Source organism: Epinephelus moara, chromosome 13 (assembly GCF_006386435.1).
Source record: "Epinephelus moara isolate mb chromosome 13, YSFRI_EMoa_1.0, whole genome shotgun sequence".
Lineage (NCBI taxonomy): Eukaryota > Metazoa > Chordata > Actinopteri > Perciformes > Serranidae > Epinephelus > Epinephelus moara.
This window is the reverse complement of record NC_065518.1, coordinates 31,047,422-31,056,512: the sequence shown is the minus strand read 5'-3', so window position 1 is coordinate 31,056,512 and position 9,091 is coordinate 31,047,422.

Here is a 9,091-nt window from a genome sequence, read left to right as displayed (position 1 = left end):
CTGGCGGCCCACATCACTCTTTCTAGTTACACATAGCAGTCAGCCAAGCCGAGCAGAATAAAAAGACTTGGCATTTCCCTTTTCCCACACATACTGAGACTGTGGTCGGTGATAGAAGGCATTATTTACAAGCAAAATAATTCTTGTTCCTGTTGTTGATATTCAGATGTCATGCCTCTTATCATTTTGGAAGAGCAAAAATTAGCAAATGAAATCCAGAGGGACAACAGCAACATTACCCAACTTAATGGCAGCCATATCTACATCTGTATTTGGTAATTACCTCATTATCCTGTTATCAGTCAACATAAGAGTTTAGTAGAGTGTATGAAATGTCTGAATTTCCCAACTGATTTGTAACAGAAGACTTTTTTTCCTTACTTACTAGCGTTCATCGGCTGATGGCTGAATGGAGCAGCCAGTTGGAGTGATGGATCTTCCACTCCATCATGGGTAATGGGGTGGGCAGGAGGGAGTAAACAGGGGCTGAGGTAGAGGTAGCGCTGATAGAGAGCAACACCAGGGGCCAAGGTTGCATTCAATACCATTTATTCAAGTTTATATGAAGCGGAAATGTTGTGCGAAGGTGCTGGACAGGAGTCATTGACTCCTTTGGCTCTTGGTTTTCAATCACAGGGTTAGGGTCAACAGAGATGGGGAACAGTGGGAGAGGTGTAATAATTCAAGTCAACATGCTTTAAGGCCCATAAAGACATGATGTGCAGTCATACTCTATGATCCTTAAAGTCCCTTAATCAATATTTTTTATATTAACAATGGATCAAATGTCTATGTGTATTGAGAAAGATGTTACTCATAGTGATGAACTCACAGAGAATTTTCTCTCAACTCTGCAGCCCCCCTCAGATCTACAGGGCCTTTTAGCCTCTTTTAGCTCATTGTTTCTCTTTTCTGATGCACTAGTTCCACTCATAGCTCATTTTTCAGTAAGCAGCTGATAAATCCACTGTACGCTACCTACACAACACCAAACTGCAGACCAACAAAGCTAGCAACTAGCTATTGAACATAACTTAGCATGTAGCAGCAAACAGCCAGGTATTTCTCTCCAAAACAGAGCCTAAGGGACTATTCACACGTGGTATTTACATGCGTCTTGGGTGATCGGATCACAAGTGGACAGCTCTAAGTACAAGTGTGAATGCAGCCACTCAGACCACACGCGGAGGTGGTCTGGGCCACAAATAGCTACATTCTTTTAGCAGTGTGTACGCTAATATGTCCTTGCCCACACTGAACGTCTTACTCAGCTGACGCCCTCACTTGCCGACCTCCTGCCAGATAGAAAACTTTCTGTTGCTGCTGTTACACACCATTGAAGGACTGTCTCCAAAGCCACTCTCCTAAGTCAGATCAATTTCTGCCTGGTTTAGTACGAGCTGGCAGCAGCTGTTTAATGGTCTCAATAAACTCACACTGACACCAAAACCGTCCAGTTCCACGTTAGCCGCGTGATGTTAACAGTAAGCCCTGTTACTGTGTGTGTGCTGCATGGAACTCACACTCCTGCAGCCGTAGTCTCCTAGTGGTGGGGAAGCTACTGTGGCACTAAGGTTCAAAACACAATGACATTTAACAAAACACATCACTCAAAAACACGACCACATTTTAGAAAATACAACCAAATTTCATGTTACAAACATTTCACAATACACAATGACATTTAAGAACACACAACAACATTTCACAAAATACGCCATACAAAAAATTATGCAGTGTTTTCTGAAATGTAGTTGTGTTTTGACCCTTGGGGCCACACTCAGGGAGCAGAATGACCATGTGACGCACATGACAAAGCTCCTGACGGTTAAAAACAACATATTTGATCTTTGCAAAGGGAAATGATGTATGTGTTTATTTGCATTTAGAACGGGGAAGTGGGATCCGATCAAAAGTGGTCACTTGAGAAGCATGTGGAGACACATTATAATGCCAGGTATCAACAGACAGACATAGAGCTGTCCACTGATGGATCACCCAAGACGCATGTTATAACCAGCCATAAACTGGCTCTAAATGAGGTTGAATGTAGGACTTATATTTGTCAAGTGGACAAAAACACATCAATAAATGAATGTTAATGTTGCTCGATGCCTGCTTGATGTATACATATGCAACTATACGCTAACACATTTGCCACAACAACTTTATACAGTGATATGTCAGTGTCGTGTTTTCAGCTTGTTTTGCAGGAGAGTTGTGAGCTCAGGGACAAGCTTCACAGACTCCATCAAGCTTGCTGTGATGTGTGAGTGAGAATATGTACAAGGCCAACTGCACTGTCTGCCACCAGGTTTTCTCCATTAGTCACTGAGGAATTTGTGACTTCAAACAACATGCATCAGAGATATATAGTCATATAGTCCCCTACCACCCTGTTACTTTCCATTTCAGGAAGTTGCCAACCCTACATCCAAATGAATGCTGATTAAAGCCCTGTCAGTGCCTTGCCATGGCCAACATCATCAACTGATTTTAGCTGATCACATATCAGTGTGCATATTGGCCAATAAGTAACAAGGAACTGCAATATAGAAATGGTAAAGACATGTTTCTTTTGTTTTATTTTGTTACAAATATACAGTCCTACATCTGAGCATTTAATTTATGTCTGTGAAGAAAACAAACTGCAGTTGTTATTTTATAGTCTAGACTATTATTCAAGATATAAACATGAAAAAATAACAGCACTTTGAAGACGTTAACAAAAGCTTTATTTCTAGAGCATTCATTTGCTGCTATACAGTCTCGTTCTGCAGTTGAGACAACCAAAGAGCTAACGACACAATGGCAGAGAGTCAGAGGGAAGAGCACTGAATATGTCAAAAAAACAGAAGCTTATTTAAAAGAATACAAAATACAGACAGAGAGCGTATCAAAAGTTCCCATAAATATCAGGAAAATTTAATTCACAGGAAATAATCTGCTCAAAATTCATTTTGAAAACCTCATTTTACACAAACCTCCTGCAATTATTGTGTTCACTTTTCGGGTCAGTAGCACAGTTTATTAGTTGTTCCATACTATTATTATTATGCATTAAATAAAATATGAAATGTCCATAAAATATGTCACTTAGTCAGAGGTCACAAGTTTGCTGGTTATAAGGTTTTATTTATTTTTTTATTTTTATATACTTTATTAATCCCCCTGAGGGGAAATTCCATTTTTTCACTCTTTTTTGTCATGAAAAAATACATGCACAAACAAGGACCTATACATGCACTAAGTGGAGAGATGTCAGAGTGAGGGGCCTTGGTCAGGCACCCCGAGCGGTTGGGGGGTTCGGTGCCTTGCGCAAGGGCACCTCGGCAGTGCCCAGGAGGTGAACTGGCATCTCGCCAGCCACCAGTCCACACTCCATATTTGGTCCGGACAGGGACTTGAACCGGCGACCCTCCGGTTCCCAACCCAAGTCCCTATGGACTGAGCTACTGCAGCCCGTTTGCTGAAGGAAAAAGGCTGGGAACCACTGGTCTAATAAACAACTGGGTGCATATAAAAATGTCCCACTGAGTAGCCTACATATGTCACTTCTTTAATAACCTAATTTAAGCTACTGGAAACTATCATTATCTTTTTTACCTTTAAAATGAGTATGTAGATATGGGCTTCAAGGAGCATATCAGAACATTCAGAGCATATCTGTGATTCAGGTTGTCTGCACACAGTTCTCAACATACAGGTGTTTGAGCTAGCAACTAACTGTGCTGTTAACCCATGGGGGAAATCAGACACAGACATCACACTATTGGGCTGCTACAAAGTTCCTTCTTTATGTCGCTTTTGCATTTTTACACAGAGCCAAACAAGTGTGTGATTATAGACAGCATGCAGGCATCGGAGAAGCAAGAGGCGTGATGGGTATGGCATGTAACACAACAGTGTTAGCCCCAGTGCGACATATAACATAGCGTTTTCTAAACAGTAGCAATGGCATTAACAAGATGTAACAATCATTTAACGACACTGTAAGCGGTTGATCTAGTCCTCTACTTTGAGGGTAAGGAGGTCCCGGACCTCATTGTTTTCCCAGTTTGCAGACATTTTCAGCTGACTGTTCTTCTTCTTTGAGTTAGCTGCTGCTAACTGCTAACAGCTACTTTTGAAATCTCCTAGGGTGGGTCACACGCAGAAAGTTGCATTCACACCAAATGTGATGAGAATTTTCATGTCGCGTTACTCTCGCAAGTTGAACGCTATAATATTTTGTGTGGACTTGCGTCATACATGCGTGAAATCATTGAATCGATGAATGGACTTCTGCTGGTGCGTTCTCTGTGTCAGGATCTCAATGCTGATTGGCTATCGTGGCATGAATTGGTTGCTGAAGTTTTTATTTTTTAACTCTCGCGACTAAGCGTATGTTGCAAAATCGCAGTGCTTAATTTGCACCACTAACTTGTGTATTTAGCATCATTTGCATTGCATCCATTGCGCCGCCCAGCAGGAATTTGCATCTCATCGCGTCTTTACAGTGACTTTACATGTAATTCAATTGTGCAAATTGTTTTATTCGCGCCTGGTGTGAACACAACATAGCACTTCAAAATGTCCGCCCATGCCGCCCATGATACCGTCCTGCCAGTTGTCTCAGATGTCGTTTCAGTGTTGTTGCTAACCTGGATGTCCTTTTAAAGGCAAGAGAACTCTGTCCCTCCATTTGGAAATTGTACCCTTTATATGGAACAGCGGGGCAACATAACAGCGTGAAATTCCTGCCTTAAAGAGGCAATGAAAATGGGTTAGATAGTGGGCGCTACACTTCCGCGACACTGCCATGGGCCAAGATGGCGCAATCAGTTGTGACCTCCATATGAGCGCAGTGCAGATTAGCGTAGATAAGCTAGTGGAATACAGACACAGGGACTCACATGCACTCCCATGCATGCGTGGCAGGCTTGTTTACCACAACAGCAGAGAAGATTACAACACACACAGAGGGAGCATAACTTAATTCTCTGCCCAAGACTTCATTACTCCACTATATCTTTAATGATGTGCTGTTTTATTAATGCTCTTTAAAAAAATCCAGTATCTGGCTCGACTGCAGATGCAGCTCTGTGTCACTGAATGTGTACATTTCTTATTGTTTGCCAATGCAATTAGCAATGTACACATCCACATATTATAAGGTGATAATAAGAGTGTTTTCTTGCTCTGGCATTCCTCTGACTCCAAGTGAGTAAAGAAAAATCAATTAATGCAGCTTTAAAGCTGCATTTGGAAGATAATCTTTTCAGAGATGCTGTGCTTATGAGTAATAAGAACAGGCTTATTTTTACATATTTCTGTCAGCTCCCTCAACTGTATATCATGCTCTGCCACAGGGCATTGATCACAACAACATTCTCCTTATCCCACCATGTGTTTGTGCCATCTTGTGTTTGTCCCTTTGTATGTCCCTGCACCCCCCGTGGGTGTGTATGTGTCCATGTGTGATGTTTTTTCTCCCCCATGCTTTATCTTTCTGTGTCTCAGTTTACAGAGGCTCACTGGGGAAGGAGGCAGACCAGCGGAAAAGAGGCGATGATGAATGATACAACACACACTCACCCACTCCCTTCCTCTTCCCCTCTCTCTCTCTCTCTCTCTCTCTCTCTGTCCACCTTTCTGTTTTTCCCTCTGTCTTTTTATCTCCCTGTGTGGAAGGGGAAGCTTGTCCTCTTCCTGTCGCGTGCGGCGGATGTTGCTGTGTAGCCGCATAAAGAGAGGACACCGTCCAGCAGCGATACAGCCAGACATGATGCTGCTGGAAGCCGGATAGAAAGAAGGCCTTACACATCACTTCAAGGGCCTGTCACTCTCTGCATGCATCTCGAGGACTGTGGGGAGCAGGCCACTTCATGTCCAAGGAGTTGTGGTGTCTGATTTGAATAGAGCCCTCTGAATGACACTCTGCTGAAGGCAAGCCAGGGATTGACACATAACAACCAGTGTGGCGGCCATAAAATGACGGGGGAATGCATCTTTCGTCAGCTGGAGCGTGTGCATGTAAAATGCATCTATCTTTGTACTTATTTCCATTTTATTTGTGTGTGTCTGCCTGTGTGCGATTAGGAAACTGTGCTTCTTGTGTCTCTGAACTCCCAGGGAATGTTTTCAACTCCCGTATCAAAGGCTATTCCCAATTTGTTTCTGTGGATCAAGCAACCGGGACGGCAGCTGAGTTGAATGTTAATAAAAAAAGAGCGCCCTGCGGGAGCGCCCCAGCCGCTGTCATTACCAGTGTGGAGAGAATACAGAGTGCGGGTGCTGAGGCTGCATGCAGTTGAAGGGTGTGATGGTGGGGGTGTCCGGTTTAATTCTTCCACTTGCCTCTTCAGGGATATGCCCACACCCCTGAGAGATGCTCTGTTTGTGTATTTTTGATGAGCTAAAAAGTTGTGTTTCACCACCAGGGGCTCACATTGTGATTTCTGGAGCTGCGTGGAATAAACAAGCACAAGAGTACCTGACAGCATGCTGATGAAGAATGAAGATACGACCACTCTGATTTGTGGGATAGGAGATCAATGAAATTTTGATGGGTGTAGTTTGTAGCTCCCAGTCTCAGAGGCAAGACGCGTGGATGCTAACAGATCTGCTGTTCCAAGGGCAAATTTAAGATCCAACCCCCCCCCCCCCCCCCCCCCCCCCTTCTTCTGATAAGTGCCTGAGGGCAACTTCCATCATGTCTTTCCAATAGTTCTGGTCCTGGTGTGTTTAAAGCTAATGGCGAAAGCGTGGCTGTTAGCACTCTGGTCATGACTCCTTCAACAACAAAGGGAAAGAAAGAATGAGGGAAGAGATGGAAGACGAATAGTGAGACATTGGAAAGGTGGTGACAGCTGCCTGTGACTGAACACCTGATCACTGTTTCTCAACCCAGACTTTCAAAAATGTTGTTTACTTCCTCTTTACATTACACAATCTACCATTAGCAATAGCCTGCTGCTTTCAGAAGCTGAATGCTGGAGTGTTTTTGGAGGTTGTATTTATTTGGCCTGTCGCCTTCAGTCAATATGTACAATAGACTGGAAAACACTGTAGAGGAGCTAGCAAGCAAGCGAGTGGAGAGTGGCTGTGTTTAGACAGCTTGACGGATCTTAGAATTCCCCGGTCTTTTCTCTTCAGTCTCTCTTTGTATGTTCATGAAGTGATCATGTAGCCTGGTAAAACCATCCTGATCCTGAACTGGACTCAATGCCACCCCAAACACTTCCAGTGGGCAGAAGTACTCGCCTTGACAGACAAACTCCTTCAGCCAATCAGCATAACCAATGGAGCCAGTTGGTCAGGGTACCTTCAGGCAGTTCGTTTTTTCGTTTTAAACAAAAACGAAACAACGGAAATACCATGGTTTTCCCGTTTTTTCCTTTTTGGTTTGAAATGAAAAAACGGAGCCGTTTTTCCGTTTTTGTTGTCAGAATCAAAAAACGAAAAATGACAAAACCAAATTCAAATAACAGCCCGATTTTGGTTTTTCGCAGATTCATTTTTTCATTTATTGTTTTGGACAAAAAGTAGAACGGCGGTGACATCAGAGGCGGAAGTAACTTCAAAATAAAAGACAGGAAGATAAGATTGCCTATAAAACTTATAAATATCCTATAAAACTTTCCCATGTATCTTTTATTTCCACTTACACCTGATGTTTTGCGCATTTTGAAAAGCTGCCTGCCATTGCTGTGAGGAACTTTTTATTCATAAAAATAGAAATAAAATGTTATGATAGCAAATTTTATGGCTACAGTAAAACTTCTTGTTCAACCATAACGTTGCTGTTCAGAGGGAAATCGTCATGCATATTGTTCCCATGAAGGACGTATAGGGATTCCCTCAAAGGTTGTGTTTTAATATTAATTCGTCGAAATGGTTTGCAATAAAGTAATCGAGGATGTAATAAATTATTGTGTGTGCTGTGTTGTTACTGTTAACACAGGTTTTCTCCATAACGCATCGTTGCATCAGTGAAGTGTCAAGCTGATGTTTGTCCTTTTTACCAGCAGATGGCAGTAGGCCTATGGATTTATTTGCTGTCAACGAACGCCTGGTTTTCTGTTAGTTTCTGTTGGAACATACAGACCTGTAATTCTTCAGGTTACTGATATGGACAATTCAGATTATATGCAGCATTTATTTACTTGTATTCTTTTATATTGTTGTATCACATAGGCCTATGCATTGTTGGCAGAGATGGGCAGCATTTTAATTACATGTATTTAAAATGTCTTATCACCTACTATGACAATAGAAATGTCATACAAAAATACATCCTGTGCCTTTTTTCAAAATCTGATTAATCAAATAAAATAATCAATGATTAATTGATTTTTTTTTTTAAATATATAAGTTAGTGGCAGCCCTAACTGTATGCAACACATCTGATTCATATTATTTTAACCTGTTAGTGTTTCTTGCAATGTCCCTCACAAACAATTGTGAATTTGTTTTGTTTTAACAATTTCTTTTAAAAAAAACAAAAAAAAAAAAAACAGTTCATCTGCTTTAATCTAAATGTAATTTTGTGCTCCTTTTGTTCTCGTGTTCTTCCAGCTGTTTGCGTTGATGCCTTTATGTTAGCGTCATCATTAGGGGTGGGGGAAAAAATCGATTCACATGAAAATCGCAATTCTTTTCTTCGACGATTCCGAATCGATTCATTAATCCAAAGAATCGATTTTTTTTTTTTAAAGCACTAGGATCGGGCATTGTTTAAATTTTAACGATTCCTGTTCTGATTCTTTTAAGAGGTGGGTTCAAAGAAGTTTGCATTGTCTAAATGAGGTGAGTTCTTTTTTGGCGGCTTCTTGTTTTTCGGTGGCTGCTTCTTCCTTGTTTTATTGGCAGTTGACGGACTGCAAACCAAAGACGAAGCAGGGAATGAAAATTGTTTACAAACTGTTTAGGGGAATCGAAATTAAAACTTCTTAATGATTCTGATGAAATTGAAATGTTAGAATGGGTTCAATTCGATTCTTGATGCCCAACCCTAAGCAGCACTTTTAATTTATTTTTTGATAACTTAAATCTATTATTCTTGAAGTCACTGAGAATTCAGTTTTCATTTGTTTAAGTTAAGCATGAA